The sequence below is a fragment of the Alosa alosa genome, chromosome 7, assembly GCF_017589495.1.
Source record: "Alosa alosa isolate M-15738 ecotype Scorff River chromosome 7, AALO_Geno_1.1, whole genome shotgun sequence".
In the NCBI taxonomy this organism is placed as follows: Eukaryota; Metazoa; Chordata; class Actinopteri; order Clupeiformes; family Clupeidae; genus Alosa; species Alosa alosa.
The window spans coordinates 21,823,487-21,832,226 of record NC_063195.1 but is presented as its reverse complement, the minus strand read 5'-3'; positions in this window follow the sequence as shown (position 1 = coordinate 21,832,226).

Here is an 8,740-nt window from a genome sequence, read left to right as displayed (position 1 = left end):
CATAAAAAATCCAAACAACTCCATAAGTAGAGTCATGTAATGAAGTGGAATAACAAAGGGGGAAAGTATTGAACACGCTAAGAAAAAGCACTAAGGCAAGGAAAGGGAAGGAACGAGCTGGAATCTGTATAGAGAGTAGTTATCCTTTCTATCTGTGCAAATTAATATAAGCTTGGTTAGTAGCCTAAATATTAATGGGCTAGGTTTTTCATTACCAAGGTGTCACACAAGAAACATTTCATGATGGATAAAAGCAAAAAGCTCTCCCAAGACTTTTGCAACCTTATTGTTGCAAAATATATCAATGAAACTGGTTACAAATGCATTTCAAAACATCAGAATCTTCCAGTAAGCAGCATGGGAGCCATTATCTGCAAGTGGAAGAAACATCACTGCATCATCAACCGCCATGCACAGGATTCGCAATATTTCTGACCAGGGAGTCAGAAGGATAGTCAATTCCAAGAGCCAAGAACCACTCGGGAGAAAGCTCCGGAAAGTAGTGAAGGCAGCCAATTCAATTAAATAGTTCTGGAAGTAACTAAAGATCAGGATTCACAAGAGGGACCCCTGGAATCTGTTTAGAACAATGGGCCAAAATCACTAATAAGTTTTGTCATATAGGAAATGTCTTGAAGCTGTCTTTACAAACAAAGGCTTTTTTCCACAAAGTATTGAAGAAATTTCAGTAGGCACGAATACTTTTTTTCCTGTGTCATTCCACTTTAATACATAAAACTCTTATGTTTGGATTTTTATATGTGTGTTAATATAATGTGTGGTGAAAATTTCGAATAGACTCACTGGAAGTTTAGGCTAGTTACTGAAAAAAAAAATTAAGCGTTCAATACTTATTTCCACCATATATTTATTTTACCTGAATATTTTAACTTCCAAATTAAATGTCAAAATGAATGTCAGACGAAATTTAAAGGTTGACTGACTGGATTTTGTATACAAAACATAGTGAAAACTGTGTAAGGTCTCTCACTCTCCCTTGCTAAAGAGCTAAATGGTTTAGTCCGCCTCGCACGATTCATAAGGTAGTCTATCTTTTGTTTATTTAGTTGAGCATCGCTAGTAGTGGACCGCTAATTGTTTTGCTGCTGGTGCAATGTCTTTCTCCAAGAAAGCCAAGTCAGGTTACTAAAAACAAAGGCCAAAACAAGAAAAAGAGAGACATCAAAATGAGGGGAAACAACAACTGCTAATAAACTTCTTTCCAAAGAAAGGTGAGCACAAACGTCAAAACACGAAATCCCATGGTGTTTGCTTAAATATCTCCGCAATCATTAGTGCTAAAATGAACTGAGACAACCGATTGGAATAGTGGAAAATACACTTTCATAGGTTAGGCTAATCTGATGCATCTCGTGATCCAGCTCCATCACTTTCAGAAAGACTGCATGGCGCCAGCTTGATTCATGTCCTGTTGTAGGCTACACGCTGATCATTATCACTAGGCTAGTGGTTTAGGGCGCGATTTTTTTTCTCTCCCTTTCCGTTTTCGTCAGTCTTAACTTTTTTTTTTTTACTCAAGTAACGGATGGGATTTTTGATGTAGCGAAGTACAATACTTCACTCAAAATGTAATCAAGTAAAATTTAAAATACCGATTTTATAAACTACTTAAAAAATACAAAATACACACAAAAACTACTCAATACAGTAACGTGAGTAAATGTATTTCGTTACTTTCCACCTCTGCAAACATGTCTTTCTGAAGGAAAAGAAAATGTTGACTAGGAGCATCACCAGTTTCGAGAAAAGTGGTCAATGTCATTCCCTCTTCATTGAGTTTAATGAGGCAAGAACCTGAATCTGATTTGCAAAGAGAAACACCACCAAACATGCAGAAGAGTAGCACTATGAGAGAAACACAGAAAAACATTATATCTCCAGAGATGTTTCCTTTTAACTTCCCCAAGAGCTATGGGAAGAATGTGATGCAGCAGTGAAGCTAATTATGTGGTACACAAACCAATATCCAAAGCAATTTTGGGGGAACAGTTTCTGAAAGACTGAATGCTAACTATTGTGCTGCAGATTGCACATATCATCTACCCAGAAAATGCATGTGCCAAGAGAAAGAACTGGAAAACAGATGTGCCCTAAAGCAAGAGTTTAAAGCTAATGCTCATTCACTTGATAAAAGCATGGACATACTGCATAGTCTCATGTTAAATGACGATGTACAAGTACATGTAGCTTTATCAGGGGTTTTGACCATTTTGAGGTAACGAAATACTTTTCCCTTATGCCCTATTGCACTGGCTCTCCTTTAGGAAGACTGTCAGGCAGGTGCCCGTAAGAGAGTAAATAGCAGTACATTTGAGTAAGAGACCCCTGATATATTTTATATAACTACATTTTATAATATATAATGCTATATTCTATTCCATATAACCTTGTGCTGACTAGGAGTCATATTAGCCTTGTGAGCTCTATTACTCAACTTTGCGCTCAGTGAGAACGAGCGTTGTGTTACTTAAGGTAGAGAAGCAAAGTGTTCCACAGAGACCATCAGAAGTACACACGCCAGAGTAGCCTGGGGGTCACCTGGAGGTCAGTGAGTCTCACACATTTTCACACATGTTGTCACACGGTCCCACACACACATTGTGTATGGGTGTGACAGCATTTATATGTGTGCCGTATGTATGTATGTATGTATGTATGCCATTTATATTTAAAAGCAGACACAACAGCAAAGCAACACACACACACACACACGCACACACACACACACACAAAGGGCCACCCTAAAGCAGACAATGCCTGATTTATGTTAACCACACTCTCAATCAAAAAAATTGCTAGCTATGCATGGGTACACATGAATGTAATGCCATTTATTAAATTAAAATACAACTCTAATTAAAACACAATGCCGTGCATAACATTTGATCAGTGTGTGCAGTGTGAATGTAATGCCATTTATTAAATTGTAATACAACTCTAATTAAAACACAATGCCATGCATAACATTTGATCAGTGTGTGCAGTGTGAATGTAATGCCATTTATTAAATTGAAATACAACTCTAATTAAAACACAATGCCGTGCATAACATTTGATCAGTGTGTGCAGTGTGAATGTAATGCGATGTATTAAATTGAAATACAACTCTAATTAAAACACAATGCCGTGCATGGCATTTGATCAGTTTGTGCAGTGTGCGGCCCTCAGGACTGAAACGTCTGCCCTTGGTGACATGAGCGACCACACACTCCCACTCGTAGAGCCAGAGGTACAGTACGGGCTATTTGTGTGTCTATCCAAAGGGCAGTGTGTGTGTGTGTGGGTGGACCACTGCTACATAGAACCCCTCCCCACTTGTTATCTGTTCGAGAATAATCATCATTGCTGACAGTATCATCATCATCATCATGGTCATCATCTGAGTTTACTGACCCTGGTCTAATCTGGCCCCAACTCCATGGCTGCTCTCGTAGGTTGCATAATGGGCAAACTAAAATGGCTGGACGCAGAGTGAAGCGAGGAATGTGCCCCTGCTTGTGTGTGATTGGGTTTGTTCGTACGTTTGGGAGCCATTAGGAAGTTAGGAAGTGTGTCCCCTTTGTCCCATTGAGAAGTGTGTGTGTGTGTGTGTGTACATCTATTTAAACACCATAAGTGATCTCATCTGCAGGGGTCATTCATATCCACTAAAATATTAAATATAATAAATGTATTAAAAATAAATCAATGAATACCTGGCCAGCCATGAATGTGTGTGTGTGTGTGTGTGTGTGTGTGTGTGTGTGTGTGTGTGTCTGTGAGCCTGTGTGTGCGCGTGTGTGTGTGTGTGTGTGCGTGCGTGCATGCGTCAGGGAAAGAGTGTATCAGGCGAGGGATGAGAGAGGGGGGACTTTAAATTTTTAACAGTGCGAAAGAAAAAAGAGAGCAGATATGAAACCTTCTGGGTCCTATTAGTCCTCACAAAATCGCATGCCCCCCACACCCTCATCTTCCCTCACCTCGAAGGTGATAAGATGAAAGCAGTGACAGGGAGTTTTCTTTGATAAATTAACCATCTTAAAAAAGATAGCAATAAGGCAAGTCACTGTTCATTTAAAGAGGGACAAAAAAAATCACACAATTATGTGCCTTTATTACCTTACCTTAAAATTCCCTTTCCTTTTATTGAGATGATAAGCTGACAGCTCTGACAGAGAGTTTTCCCTTTTTTATATAAATGAACTAGGCTACCTTTAGAAAGGGATAGTAAAGGGTGAGTCCCTGCTCATTAAAGTGAAAAAACATGAGAAGAAACACAGGAGCCGGGACCACAGGGATAATTGTGATGATCCATCCACTGTGGATGACTCACAACGACTCCATCTCTTCTTCGCGCCAGAGAGTTGTTCGTGCACAACCTGTTGGAGACACAGTGGACGGACGGGGGGTATTGAATTTCTCAAGGGAGACGCAGAAGTCGGGGCTTATTAATGCGAAACGCTTTTCGACACATACAACCCGATCCTGAGAAACATTTGCGGAACCCGAGGGAATCCTGCGAATGCTTGAGTAGAAACAAAACGGAACTTTTTCCGGAGTCAAATTAGCTTGAGAGACAGTATTATCATAATTGGGTTGAAAAGAGGGGAATTATCAGAGGGGAGGCCGGCAGACCGTGACTAATTACTTTTCTAATGAATACTAAAAGCATAGCTTAACGCGGACCCCACTTGCGATGCGGCTTAGCACTCCGAGTCATAATTGTCTAGTGATGTCCCCGTTCTGAGCACTCCCTTTCTTTTTGTTCTAACAGTTGAAGCGAAACATTAACCTAAAAGAGACACAGCCAAGATTTTAAAAATTAATCACATAGGAGGAAATAATAAAATCATAAACGGTTTATCTCTCCTGGGCCTAGCTTATGATTTCGACGTGGACTGATCCCATATTTCGTCAGATACATTTCACAGCAGTGGGCAAAGCGGAGCTGGGATTAGGGGACTGTGAGGACTGAGAACGCAGGCGCGCTCATGTTTGGCAAATGACCGAAACAGCTCGTCAGCTCGTCTGAGGGTTCTCACAGAGGCTGCATGGGACTAAAGGTCACAATAAATCACAAAGGAGCAAAACAGTGGAGTAATTATAGAGGCAATGCAGCCTCTGTGGAAACTAGACGAGCAAGAGATTTTTTAGCAAATGACCGGCACAGACTCATCTTCTCTCGGGTCACTCACCATAGGCTGGGACTGGCGAGTGCTAAAGGTCACAGCGAATCACAGAAGAGCTACACAGTGGAGTAATTATAGTTAGCAGCCGTCGCGCCAATGCATCCACTCTAGATTGTGGTGCAGAATGTGTGAGAGTGAGATATGTTGTATAGCAAGCAGCAATGGTTCAAATTGCTATTTTACGACTCACAGTGTCACAGTGCTTGGGCCCATATTGGCAAGTGCACAGATAAGTCAGAACCACCATGCTCATGTTAGATAAGGGTATAGGGCTCTTACAATCTGAGTTGGGATTGGCTGTTGGAATTCTGATTAGCTATGGGAAAAGGCTGAGATTTTACAAGCGGTGCATTTGTGTGGGTAGGTGGAAATGGAAACGACTGAGGTGTGAACTGAGATCATTCCATGACCAGTGTGTGCAGTGATATTATGCTCGTTCGACTTGATGCAGCGCTGCTCAGGCCTGACTAAATGTGATGCATGCTGGGTTCAACACAATGCATGCTGGTTAGAAATGCTGTCTGACTTCCTCTGGCACGGCAGGAAGTCACCAGGATGTCACCATGTCACATGACCGTATAAGACCTCATGGGAGCAAGGCGCCTGCAGTCAGCTTGTGCAGTTGCTCACCACGAACGACAGATCTTTATGACAACAGCTGTGTTTTGCCATCCAATAGGTGAACGACTTATAACAACCCCTCTTGCTTAGTGTTATTATTGGCCTTGCTCCCAGAGATCAGTCAAGGGCATCCTATCACAGCTGCTTTTGAAGAATCCAACACTAACATGCTAGGACAAGGAAATGACAGGGGAGTTATCAGTCATCCATGGGGTTAAGAAGACCTGCACTACACCTTGAGCTTTGGGAATCCCCCATACACCCACATGTCAAAGAAATCCTGGCCCAAGTCAGCACACCCACACACCCATCCACACACACACACACCCATCCACACACACACACACACACCCACACACACACACACACACACACACAGATGGAGAGAGGGACAGAGGAGAGATGGAGGAGATGGGAGGAGGTGGGAAGCGGGGAAGAGGAGAGTAGGGAGAGAGTGGAGACGGGAAGAGAGGTGGGAAGAGGAGAGAGGGAGGTGGGAAGAGGAGAGAGGGAGAGAGGGAGGTGGGAAGAGGAGAGAGGGAGGTGGGAAGAGGAGGTGGGAAGAGGAGAGAGGGAGGTGGGAAGAGGAGAGGAGAGAGGGAGAGGGAGGTGGGAAGAGGAGAGGAGAGAGGGAGAGAAGGAGGTGGGAAGAGGAGAGAGGGAGGGAACAGGAGAGGGAGAGAGGGAGGTGGGAAGAGGAGAGAGGGAGATGGGAAGAGGAGGTGTGAACGGAGAGCAAGCTAGGAGGGGGTTTGTTTTACTTTGGAAGAGGAGATTATTTAATCCATTTGACATGGCTTTTGAAAGCAGGGGGAAACACAACATGCCTATGGTGATGTGCTTTCTTTATGCCTTTGAGTTTGTTTTGCACAGGGTGTGTCATATGCCCCCTAGCAGAGAAGAGGCATACTCAGAAGTGACAAGTAACAGCAACAAAGACTTCAAAATCACAGCCTCGGTGAGTATGCATTTCAAGTAACAGACTGTCAAATCAATTCTCTCTCGCAGATTGATCTGAGGAGGGAGATGAAGTGAGAATGGACTCTTATCAGTACAGCCACTGACAGCGTGTCCAAGGATGTAAAAATGTTCAAATAATATTGGTAGAGAAAACCGGTAGCCCCCCCGACACACACACACACACACACACACACACAGGACCCTCTGGAGACATGACTACTATATCATCCAGATAGTCAAAACCTAAACGTTTATCTAACAACTGCCCATTCTGCCAGTGATGCTGTCGTGCCGTGGTGATGTGAACTGTGAACTGCAGGTGCATCACTCACTGCTGTCAGTATCTATGGTACTAGAATGCCCATGATGCCCACGATGCACACCACTCGCAAACACTGACAGCATGTCTATGTATTGGACGGTCAGTTTTGGGCCCCCACCGTCGACTTCAAGGCAGCGCTGCCTTCACTAAACCTGACCCTAACGCTAACGCGCTGCCTTGAAGTCGACAGCCAGGGGCCCAAAAGACCATACATCGGACACAAGATGATCGATGAAAAAAACCTTTTCCCTCAGCCCTAAGGTCTGTACGTGTCCGTGCGTGCCAGGTGTGCTTTTTATTAGCGGTCAGTATCTATCACATGTGAGATCTCACCAGAGGATCCATACATAATACATCACAGCCAGAGAGACCAATCCAGGTGTTTTATTTATTAGCGGTCAGTATCTATCACATGTGAGATCTCAGAGGATCCATACATTTTGCATAATTACAGCCAGAGAGATCAACCCAGGTTTACAGGAGTGTTCTAACTATCTAATCGCTCCTGAAAGATGGAATGTGGAATGAGAGGATTGCGGAGAAGACGGAGGTTGGATTGTGACGTGTGAGATATCTGTGCCTTGCCTCTAGAGTGTCATACTGCAAACAGCACCTACTGCAGAGCTATACTCTACGAGCCTTTGTTTGGAAAACAGGGAAAGAGGGGGTGGGAGATGGAAAAATCACAGGAGGGATGGAAGGTGGGATGGAGAGAGAAAAAAGTGAAAAGATGAAGATGATGAGAGTGGACAGGATAGAGGGGGGCTGGAAGGGTAGAGCGTTTTAGAGGAGGAGAAGAGTGGACAGGATAGAGGGGGGCTGGAAGGGTAGAGCGTTTTAGAGGAGGAGAAGAGTGGACAGGATAGAGGGGGGCTGGAAGGGTAGAGCGTTTTAGAGGAGGAGAAGAACAGGGAGTTAAAAATAGAAAAACCACCCGGCCCCCCCCCCTATGACTAAGCTCTGCCTTGTCTGAAATCGCAAAGAGGTTCGGGGTCAGTGGAGACGTGGTGATGTTGAATGTGTGTGCGGAAGATGAGCACAGGAGAGTATGGAGTAGACAGGTAACCTCTTGTCTCAGACACCCAAAATTGGTCTTTGGTTTACACGGATGAAATAAAACAAATGGGTGTGTGAGAGAGAGAGAGAGAGACAGAGAGAGAGCATAACGCTATTGCTGATTGATATTTTCTCATTCTAATCTGTTAATATTTCATTTTGACAATACTGTATCCAAACTTTGAGGGTTTTTTTGAGTGAAGGAAAGAGAGGGAGGGAGAGAGAGAAAAAGAGGAAGAGATAGGGAGAGATGGGGAGAGAGGGAGTGATGGGGAGAGAGGAAGAGATAGAGAGAGAGAGTGATGGGGAGAGAGGGAGTGATGGGAGAGAGGGAGTGATGGGGGGAGAGGGAGTGATGGGGAGAGAGGGAGAGAGGGAGTGATGGGGAGAGAGGGAGAGATGGAGAGAGAGAGAGTGATGGGGAGAGATGGAGTGATAGGGAGAGAGGAAGAGATAGAGAGAGAGGGAGTGATGAGGAAAGTAAGGGTGAAAGAGGACCGCAATACCGGGCATCAGGCCAGAGTGTTGCTCTTCTCTTTAACAGCATCAGGCCAGAGTGTTGCTCTTCTCTTTAACAGCCCCCCACCCCCAC